This window comes from Hordeum vulgare, chromosome 7H (assembly GCF_904849725.1).
Source record: "Hordeum vulgare subsp. vulgare chromosome 7H, MorexV3_pseudomolecules_assembly, whole genome shotgun sequence".
Taxonomy (NCBI): domain Eukaryota; kingdom Viridiplantae; phylum Streptophyta; class Magnoliopsida; order Poales; family Poaceae; genus Hordeum; species Hordeum vulgare.
Window position 1 is genome coordinate 187,617,256 of NC_058524.1, and position 11,295 is coordinate 187,628,550.

Sequence of the window (11,295 nt, forward strand, 5' to 3'; positions counted from 1 at the left end):
TTTGTTTTCATACATAGATCCTATCTCGGATTTCATGGCCTCTAACAATTTTTTGGAATCCATTCCCACCATTGCTTCTTCATAATTTGCAGGCTCATTGTTGTCCAACAACAAGATTGACAAGACAGGATTTTCGTACCACTCTGGAGCAGAACATACTCTTGTCGACCTACGGGGTTCGATAGCAACTTGATCTGAAGTCTCATGATCTTCATCATTAGCTTCCTCTTCAACTGTTGAAGCCTCGACAGGAACTTCTTTCTGTCATGCGCCACCAGCATGTTAAAGTAAAGGTTCCTCAACCTCATCAAGTTCTATCTTCCTCCCACTCAATTATTTCGAGAGAACGTCTTTCTCAAGAAAAGCTCCGTTCTTAGTGACAAACACTTTGCCCTCGGATTTGAGATAGAAGGTATACCCAACTGTCTCTTTTGGGTATCCTATGAAGACGCACTTTTCCGCCTTGGGTTCCAGCTTTTCAGGCTGAAGCTTTTTGACATAAGCATCACATCCCCAAACTTTAAGAAACGACAACTTTGGCTTCTTGCCATACCACAGCTCGTATGGTGTCGTCTCAACGGATTTTGATGGTGCCCTATTTAAAGTGAATGCAGCTGTCTCTAATGCATAGCCCCAAAACGATAACGGCAAATCGGTAAGAGACATCATAGAACACACCATATCTAATAAAGTACGATCACGACATTCGGACACACCATTGCGTTGTGGTGTTCCACGCGGTGTCAACTGTGAAACAATTCCACATTGCCTTAAGTGAGAACCAAACTCGAAACTCAGATATTCTCCTCCCCGATCAGATCGCAGGAACTTGATCTTCTTGTTTTGATGATTTTCTACTTCACTCTAAAATTGCTTGAACTTTTTAAACGTTTCAGACTTGTGCTTCATCAAGTAAATATAGACATATCAACTCAAATCATCAGCGAAGGTGAGAAAATAACGATATCCGCCTCGCGCCTCTATGCTCATCGGTCCGCACACATCAGTATGTATGATCTCCAACAAGTCACTTGCACGCTCCATTGTTCCGGAGAACGGAGTCTTAGTCATCTTGTCCACGAGGCATGGTTCGCATGTGTCAAGTGATTCAAAATCAAGTGACTCCAAAAGTCCATCGGCATGGAGTTTCTTCATGCGCTTTACACCAATATGACCTAAGCGGAAGTGCCACAAGAAAGTGGCGCTATCATTATTAACTCGACATATTTTGGCCTCAATGTTATGGATGTGAGTTTCATCACAGTCGAGATTCAATATGAACAAACCCCTCACATTGGGTGCATGACCATAAAAGATATTACTCATAAAAATAGAACAACCATTATTCTCTGACTTAAATGAGTAACCGTCTCGCAATAAACAAGATCCAGATATAATGTTCATGCTCAACGCAGGCACTAAATAACAATTATTTAAGTTCATCACTAATCCTGATGGTAACTGAAGTGAGACCGTGCCGACGGCGATCGCATCAACCTTGGAACCATTCCCGACGCGCATCGTCACTTCATCCTTTGCCAGTGTTTGTTTATTCTGCAGTTCCTATTTCGAGTTGCAAATGTGAGCAATAGAAATGGTATCAAATACCCAGGAACTACTATGAGAATCGGTAAGGTACACATTAATAACATGTATATCAAATATACCTTGTTTGTTGTTGGCCGCCTTCTTATCGGCCAGATACTTGGGGCAGTTGCGCTTCCAATGACCAGTCCCTTTGCAATAATAGCACTCAGTTTCCGGCTTAGGTCCAACCTTGGGTTTCTTCGTCGGAGGGGCAACAGCTCTGCCGCTCTTCTTGGAGTTACCCTACTTGCCTTTGCCGTTTTTCTTGAAACTAGTGGTCTTATTGACCATCAACACTTGATGCTCTTTCTGGATTTCTGACTCTGTGACTTTCAGCATCGCAAACAACTCACCGGGTGACTTATTCATCCCTTGCATGTTATAGTTCAACATGATGCCTTTATAGCTAGGAAGCAGTAATTGAAGAATTCTGTCAGTGATAGCTTCTTGCAGGAGTTCAATCCCCAGCTCAGCTAGACGGTTTGAATACCCAAACATTCTGAGCACATGTTCACTGACATACGAATTCTCCTCCATTTTGCAAGCATAGAACTTATCGGAGGTCTCATACCTATCGATCCGGGTGTTCTTCCCAAAGATAAACTTCAACTCCTAGAACATCTCATATGCTCCATGGCGTTCAAAACATCTTTGAAGTCAATATTCTAAGCCATACAAAAATGCACATTGAACTAGTGAGTAGTCATCCTTACGTGCTTGCCAAGCGTTCAAAACGTCTTGGTCAGCCGTAGCGGGTGGTGCATCTCCTAGCGCTGCATCAAGGACATAATTCTTTTGGCCGGTAGTGAGGATAAGCCTCAGATTACGAGCCCAATCAACGAAGTTGCTTCCATCATCTTTCAACTTAGCTTTCTCTAGGAACATATTAAAATTCACGGTTGCTACTGCGCGAGCCATTGATCTACAACATAAATATTGCAAAGATTACTTAGACTATGTTCAACATAATTGAGTTTAGATAATCATATTACTAATAAACTCCCACTCAAATAGACATCCCTCTAGTTATTCGAGTGTCGCATGATCCAAATTCACTAACTCAAGTCCGATCGTCACGTGAGTTGAGTTTAGTTTCAATGGTGAACATCTCCATGTTGATCATATCAACTATATGATTCATGCTCGACCTTTCGGTCTCTTGTGTTCTGAGGCCATGTCTGTACATGCTAGGCTCATCAAGTTTAACCCGAGTGTTCCGCGTGTGCAACTATTTTTCACCCGTTGTATGTGAACGTTGAGTCTATCACACCCGATCATCACATGGTGTCTCGAAACTATGAACTGTCGCAACGATGCACAGTGGGGGAGAACACAATTTTATCTTGAAATTTTAGTGAGAGATCACCTTATAATGCTACCGCCGTTCTAAGCAAAATATGGTGCATAAAAGGATTAACATCACATGCAAATCATAAGTGACATGATATGGCCTTCAACTTGTGCTTCTTGATCTCCATCACCAAAGCACCGGCAGGATTTCCATCGTCACTGACGCCGCACCATGATCTCCATCATCATGATCTCCATCATCGTGCCGCCACCGTGGTTGTCGTGCTATCTATGCTATTACTACAAAAGCAACCACCTAGCAATATAGTAAATGCATCTGCAAGCACAAATGTTAGTTTAAAGACAACCCTATGCCTCCTGTCGATTGTCGTAGCATCGACGTGCAAGTCGATATTAACTATTACAACATGATCATCTCATACATCCAATATATCACATCATGTCTTTGGCCATATCACATCACAAGCATACCCTGCAAAAACAAGTTAGACGTCCTCTAATTTGTTGTTGCAAATTTTACGTGGCTGCTATGGGTATCTAGTATGATCGCATATTACTTACGCAAAAGCCACAATAGTGATATGAAAATTGCTATTTAACCTTCTCCAAGGACTGCCTCGGTCGAATTCGATTCAACTAAAGTTGAATAAACAGGCACCCGCCAGTCATGTTTATGCAACAAGTTGCATGTTAGTCGATAAAACCGGTCTCTTGTAAGCGTACAAGTAATGTTGGTCCGGGCCGCTTCGATCCAACAATACCTCCGAATCAAGAAAAGACTAAGGAGGACAGCAAATCGAACATCAATGCCCACAAACTCATTTGTGTTCTACTCGAGATATCATCTACGCATGAACCTAGCCCATAATGCTACTGTTGTGGAACGTTGCATGGGAAACAAAAAAAATTCCTATGCACACGAAGACCTGTCATGGTGATGATCATCTACGAGAGGGAGATAGGATCCACATACCCTTGTAGATCGCTAAGCGGGAAGCGTTAATAAATGCGGATGATGTAGTGGTACGTCTTCGCGATTAAAATCGTCGTCCCATGAACAACCCCGATCAAGTACCGAACGGACGGCACCTCCACGTTCAGCACACGTACAGCTCGATGACAATCTCCGCCTTCTTGATCTAGCAAGAGAGACGGCGAAGTAGATGAGTTCTCCGGTAGCGTGACGACGTGCCAGTGGTGGTGATCTATTCTTGCAGGGCTTCGCCTAAGCACCGCAGAAATCCGATCTAGAGGAAGAACTACGAACTAGAGGTTAGGGTTGCACGTGGAAAAGTTGTGTCTCAAAAACCCTAAAACCTCTAGTATATATAGGAGGAACCAAGGGGTGGAGCCTTTCCTCCTACTCCAAGTAGGAGGGGTCGGCCGAGCTACGAGGAAGGAATCCTCCTCCAATTCGGTTTGGAAGGAGGAGTCCCTTCCTTCCTTCACACCTCCTCTTTTTTTCCTTCTTTTCTTTTGTTTTCTTCTTGGCCAAAATAGCCCTATTGGGCTGGCCTCACCAGCCCACTAAGGGCTGGTGCGCCACCCATGGGCCTATTAGGTTCTCTCCCGGGTGGGTGGCCCTTCCCGGTAAAACCCCGGAACCCATTCGTCACTCCCGGTACTTTACCGGTAATGCCCGAAATCTTTCCGGAAGCCAAATGCAACAATCCTACATATCAATCTTCGTCTCCGGAACTCCTTGTGACGTCCAGGATCTCATCCGGGACTCCGAACAAAACTTCGGTCACCGGCACCTATAACTCAACTATACCGAAACGCCACCGAACCTTAAGTGTGCAGACCTTGCGGGTTCGAGAACTATGTAGACATGACCCGAGACACCTCTCAGTCAATATCCAATAGCGGGACCTGGATGCCCATATTGGATCCTACATATTCTACGATAATCTTATCGGTTGAACCTCTATATCAAGGATTCATATAATCCCATATACCATTCCCTTTGTCCTTCAGTATGTTACTTGCCCAAGATTCGATCGTCGGTATCCAATAGATATTTAAATCTCCTTATCGGCAAGTCTCTTTACTCATTCCGTAATACACGATCCCGTGGCTAACTCCTTAGTCATATTACTTGCAAGGCTTGTTTGTGATGTTGTATTACAGAGTGGGCCCCGAGAAACCTCTCTGTCACACGAAGTGACAAATCCTAGTCTTGATCCATGCTAACTCAATGGACACCTTTGGGGATACCTTTGGAGATACCTTTGGAGATACCTGTAGTGCATCTTTATAGTCACCCAGTAACATTGCAATGTTTGATACACACAAAGGATTCCTCCGGTGTCAGTGAATTACGTGATCTCATGGTCATAGGAATATATACTTGACATGCACAAAACAATAGCAACAAAATGACACGATCACATGCTACGTTTATAGTTTAGGTCTTGTCCGTCACATCATTCCCCTAATGATGTGATCCCATTATCAAGTGACAACACTTGTCCATGGCTAGGAAACCTTAGCCATCTTTGATCAACGAGCTAGTCAACTAGAGGCTCACTAGGGACATTGTTTTGTCTATACATCCACACATGCATTTATGTTTCCATTCAATACAATTTTAGCATGGATAATAAACGATTATCTTGTAACAAGAAATATAATAATAACTAATTTATTATTGCCTCTAGGGCATATTTCCAACAGTTGGCTTGGAGCACATGAGCTTGTGCTTGAGGAGGGTGCCGTCCCGGCAGCCCTCGATGAACTACTGGATGGCATGCACCTCATGGACCCCTTCACATGAGTTGCGCAGTTCAGTCCAGTGCGTGACATAGTCACGGAGGGGCTCGTCCGGCTTTTGGACGCACATAGCAAGCTCGTGGGGGCAGCCAGGGTGCTTGTAGGTGCCTGTGAAGTTGCGGACAAAGGCCTCCTCGAAATCGACCCAGGTGTTGACGCCGTCTGCGTTCTGGGAATGGGGGTACCCAGACGTGCCTGCCTGTGGGCCAAGGCTGGGCCACTTGATCAGCCGAGCCTCGGCAGGCCCGGCACCCCTCAAAGCAAGGCCCTCGTGAGGGGCCAAGCCTTGCGAGGAGGAACAACATCAAGACCCACAGGGAGCCTCCTTAGGACCAATCCAGCCTCTCATACATGTCTGTCGTATCTACTTTTCCGAACTCTTTTGCCCTTGTTTTGGACTCTAATTTGCATGATTTGAATGGAACTAACCCAGACTAACACTGTTTTCAGCAGAATTGCCATGGTGTTGTTTTTGTGCAGAAATAGAAGTTCTCGGAATGTCCTGAAAAGTTAAGGAGAATTTTTCTGGAATAAAAGAAAAATACATGCGCAAAGATCCACCGGAGGGGGCGTGCCAGTGGGCCACAAGCCCACAGGCCGCGGCCACCCCCCTAGGTCGCGCCGTGAGGGCTTGTGGGGCCCACGTGGCACCACCGTCCCCAAACTCAGCTCTATATCTTCCGTCTCGCCCGGAAAAAAAAATCAGAGAGAAGGTTTCATCGCGTTTTATGATATGGAGGCGCCGCCACCTCCTGTTCTTCATCTGGAGGGCAGATCTGGAGTCCGTTCCGGGCTCCGGAGAGGGGAAATCGTCGCCATCGTCATCATCAACCTTCCTCCATCACCAATTCCATGATGCTCTTCACCGTTCGTGAGTAATCTCATTGTAGGCTTGCTGGACGGTGATGAGTTGGATGAGATCTATCATGTAATCGAGTTAGTTTTGACGGGGATTGATCCCTAGTATCCACTATTTCTAGATTGATGTTGCTACTACTTGGCTATGCTTAATGCTTGTCACTAGGGCCCGAGTGCCATGATTTCAGATCTGAACCTATTATGTTGTCGCCAATATATGTGTGTTTTAGATCCTATCTTGCGAGCTGTAGTAACCTACTATGTGTTATGACCCGGCAACCCCGGAGTGACAATAGCCGGAACCACTCCGGGAGATGACCATAGTATGAGGAGTTCATGTATTCACCACGTGTTAATGCGTTGGTCCGGTTCTTTATTAAAAGGAGAACCTTAATATCCCGTAGTTTCCATTAGGACCCCTCTGCCACAGGAGGGATGGACAATAGATGTCATGCAAATTCTTTTCCCTAAGCACGTATGACTACATACGGAATACATGCCTACATTAGATTGATGAACGGGAGCTAGTTACATATCTCTCCGTGTTATAGCTGTTACATGATGAATCACATCCGTCATACTCATCCATCACTGATCCACTGCCAACGAGTCTTTTACTGCTGGTCCTTGCTACGTTACCCAGGCTTGTCCCTTGCTACCAAAGGGATTGGACCACTTTGCTACTACTGTTGCTACTGTTGTTACTCTGCTGACACTGTTGTCCTTGCTACTTCGTTGTTACTTGTTGCAAGATCCTTTTTCATCTTTGTTGACGGGGAAGAATAGTTCCCCGTCCACGTGCAACTTACTGGTGCCATTGATACAACAGTTAGGAATAGTCTGTCGTCAATAGATCATTTCTGGCACCGTTGCTATCATCCTACTTTGCTACTGATACTTTGCTTGCAGACACTAATCTTTCAGGTGTGGTTGAATCTGGCAAACTCAGCTGCTAATACTTGAGAATATTCTTTCGTTTCCCCTTGTGGCGAATCAACAAATTTGGGTCGAATACTCTACCCTCAAAAACTGTTGCGATCCCCTACACTTGTGGGTTATCAAGACCTTTTTCTGGCGCCGTTGCCGGGGAGGCATAGCTATATTCTCTGAGTCACTTGGGATTTTCGTCTGCTGGTCACTATGAGGAATCCAAAAGATCCAAGAACTAAAATCTTGCCTTCCACTACGAGGAGAGGTAAGGAACTGCCATCTAGCTCTGCACTTGATTTACCTTCAGTTATGAGTAAGTTTGCGACATCACCTCCTGCTAGAAATCTTGATATGTCGCGTGTGCTTGATGATTCTGCTTCTGCTGCCTATGATGTTTATGATGATGCTATGCTTGATACTATGCCTGATGATGTTATGCTTGATACTATGCTTGATGATGCTATGCTTGATACTGCTTTGCCTGATGATGCTATGCCTGATACTGCTTTGCCACTAGGTGCATTCCTTGATGCACAAATTGCTAGAGTTGCTGCTAGATGTAATGATACTTCTCAAACTTCTGATACTATTGAAGTAGAACCTGCTACTATGCCTGAATGGCCTGTTATGCGTGAACGTTATGTTATGGAGGGAGAGATAGCTGAGGATTTTCTTGCGTGTAAGGATAGCTATGATGTTGAGAAATTACTTCTCAAGTGGAAAGAAAAATCTCTGAACGCTAGGATGAAATACGACCCGAAGTTTGCTACTTCGCCTATCTTTGTGACTGATAAGGATTATGAATTCTCTGTCGACCCTGAGTTAATCACTCTGGCCGAATCTGATCCTTTTCACAGTTATGAGTCTGAAACGGTTGTAGCCCGATATAGCCACCCTATTCACTAGTGAAGAAAAGATCCGCCACTACTACATGCTCAATCTGTTTCCTTTCTCGCTAAAGGTTGATGCTAAGACTTGGTTCACTTCTCTTGTTCCTGGTTGTGTGCGTAGCCCCCAGGATATGGTCTACTACTTCTCTGAAAAATATTTCCCTGCCCATAAGAAGCAAGCTGCCTTGCAGGAAATATACAACTTTTCTCAAGCTCAAGAAGAGAGTCTCCCACAAGCTTGGGGGAGGCATATCCAGCTACTGAATGCTTTGCGTGATCACCCTCTCGAGAAGAATGGAATACTTGATATCTTCTATAATGGACTTAACGATGCTTCCAAAGACCACCTAGATAGTTGTGTCGGTTGTGTTTTTAGGGAACGAACTGTAGAACAAGCTGAGATTCTACTGAATAACATCTTGTGCAATGAGAATCCTTGGACTATTCCCGAACCACCTCCTAAGCCAACTCCTAAGAAAAGAGGTATTCTATTCCTCAGTCCTGAAGATATGCAAGAAGCTAAGAAATCTATGCGACAGAAAGGCATTAAATCTGAAGATGTCAAAAATCTACCACCTATCTAAGAGATCCATGGTCTCGATAATCCGATACACGTAGTAGAAGTAAATTCTCTGCATAGGTTTGATGAGAGTGATATTCCTTTTGATCAACCTGCTAGCTTATGCATGGATGAATTTGATAGCTTCGTTGCCAAACAACAAAGTTTCAATGATTATGTAGCAGACAATTGGAACAGAATGCTCGTATGCTTAGTCATTTAAGTGCTTGTGTGGACAGAAACATCAATGATCTTAAACTTTTGAGTAAACATGCCTCTATGGTTACTACTCAAGTAGAACAAGTACTTAAATCTCAAAATGACTTGCTCAATGAGTTGAATGAAAATTCTGTTAGAGTCGTCACTAGAGGCAGTAGAATGACCCAGGAACCTCTTTATCCTGAGGGTCATCCGAAGAGGATTGAACAAGATTCTCAAGGAGTTAGCACTGATGCACCTAGTCATCCTAGAAAGAAGAAGAAAGATGATAGGAACCTGCACACTAGCAACCCTGTTGCTGCTACACCTGAGAGTCCAAACAATGCCTCTGTCTCTGATGCTGAAACACAATCTGGTGATGAACATGAGGCTAATGATAATATCAATAGTGATGTTCATGTTGATGATCAACCTAGCAACGATAAGGATGTGGAGATTGAACCTGTTGATGTTGATAACCCATAGCCTAATAATAGAAGATACGATAAGAATGACTTTGCTGCTAGGAAGCATGGTAAAGAAAGGGAGCCATGGGTTCAGAAACCTATGCCCTTTCCTCCCAAACCATCCAAGAAAAAGGATGATGAGGATTTTGAGCGATTTGTTGAAATGATCAGACCTGTCTTTTTGCAAATGCATTTGACATATATGCTCAAAATGTCTCTGTATGCTAAGTACATGAAAGATATTCTGACTAATAAGAGGAGGATACCTGAGGTTGAGATTTCCACCATGCTTGCTAGTTATACCTTCAAGGGTGGAACTCCTAAGAAACTAGGTGATCCTGGTGTGCCCACTATACCTTGCTCCATTAAAGGCAACTACGTTAGAACTGCTTTATGTGACCTTGGAGCTGGTGTTAGTGTTATGCCTCTCTCTCTTTATCGTGGACTTGAACTGGATAAGTTGACACCCACAGAAATCTCTCTACAAATGGCTGACAAATCAACTGCTTTCACTATTGACATTTGCGAGGATGTGCCTGTTGTGGTTGCTAACCTCACTATCTTAAGAGACTTTGTTATCTTGGATATTCCCGAGGACGATGCCATGGCGGTCATCCTCGGAAGACCCTTTTTAAACACTACAAGGGCTGTTATAGATTGCAACAAAGGCAATGTCACTTTCCATGTCAACGGTAATGAGCATACGGTGCACTTTCCGAAGAAACAATATCGAGTACATTGCATCAATGCTATCGAGAAAACTTCATCGATTCTTAGGAGCTTTGAATGCCCTATTCCTCCTGTTAAGATGAAGTATGATTTTCTTGTTGGGGAGATACACATCCCCATTGAGGTGACCTAGTGACTATTCTAGAATTCTCCGTTCTCTTTTGCGATTCGAAAAGGTTTGTCGAGGAGGCTTGATCAACCTTACTGACAGATTTCTTTTGATGACCATGAGATGGATGAATCGAGGAGTCACAAACCTCTGTTCCAAGCTTTCACATAAGGTTGCTTAGAAGAAAAATGATAGGTTTAGTTTAGTTTTCCCTGTTTTCTGTTTTAGCATCCGGTAGAAAAGTACCCCGAAAATAAAAGTTCTTCGAACGTCCTAAAAATCAAGTCTGATATTTTCTGGATTTTTTGAAAAATTCGGAGACAAAGAGTTTGTCTAGGGGCTGCACCAGTGGGCCACAAGCCCTTGGGGCGCGGGCACCCCCCTGGCCGTGCCACCCAGGTTTGTGGGGCCCACATGCACCCCCTCCACTCATTCTTGCTCTCATGTGGTTCTCCTACCTCCAGAAAAAATTGTTTCACAGCTCAAACCAGTGTTCTTGCTCCTCTTGCTGGGATTTTCGATCTCTTTGCTCAAATCATCGTTCTCCGAACTGTTTTGGGGAAATTACTCCTTGGTAAGTTACTCCTCCATTGGTCCAATTAGATTTTGCTCTAGTGCCTTATACTCCGTGTATTTTGGCTGCCTTGGTGACCCTGTTCTTGAGCTTTGCATGCTAATTTTAGCTGGTCCCAAGTAGTTTTGATGCGTAATATGGCCTCTAGGCACTTGTGGGAGTAGTTGCTACGAGTTTAGTTGAACCTTGTTCACCTTTCCTTAGAATCACTGAAAATTTCAGAAAAGGAAGATGTTCAAGAGAAACTTTCATGGTGGTTCCTCAAGCAAGAGAGGTCCCCGTCTTGCGATTCGGGAGCCCGATCTTTACCA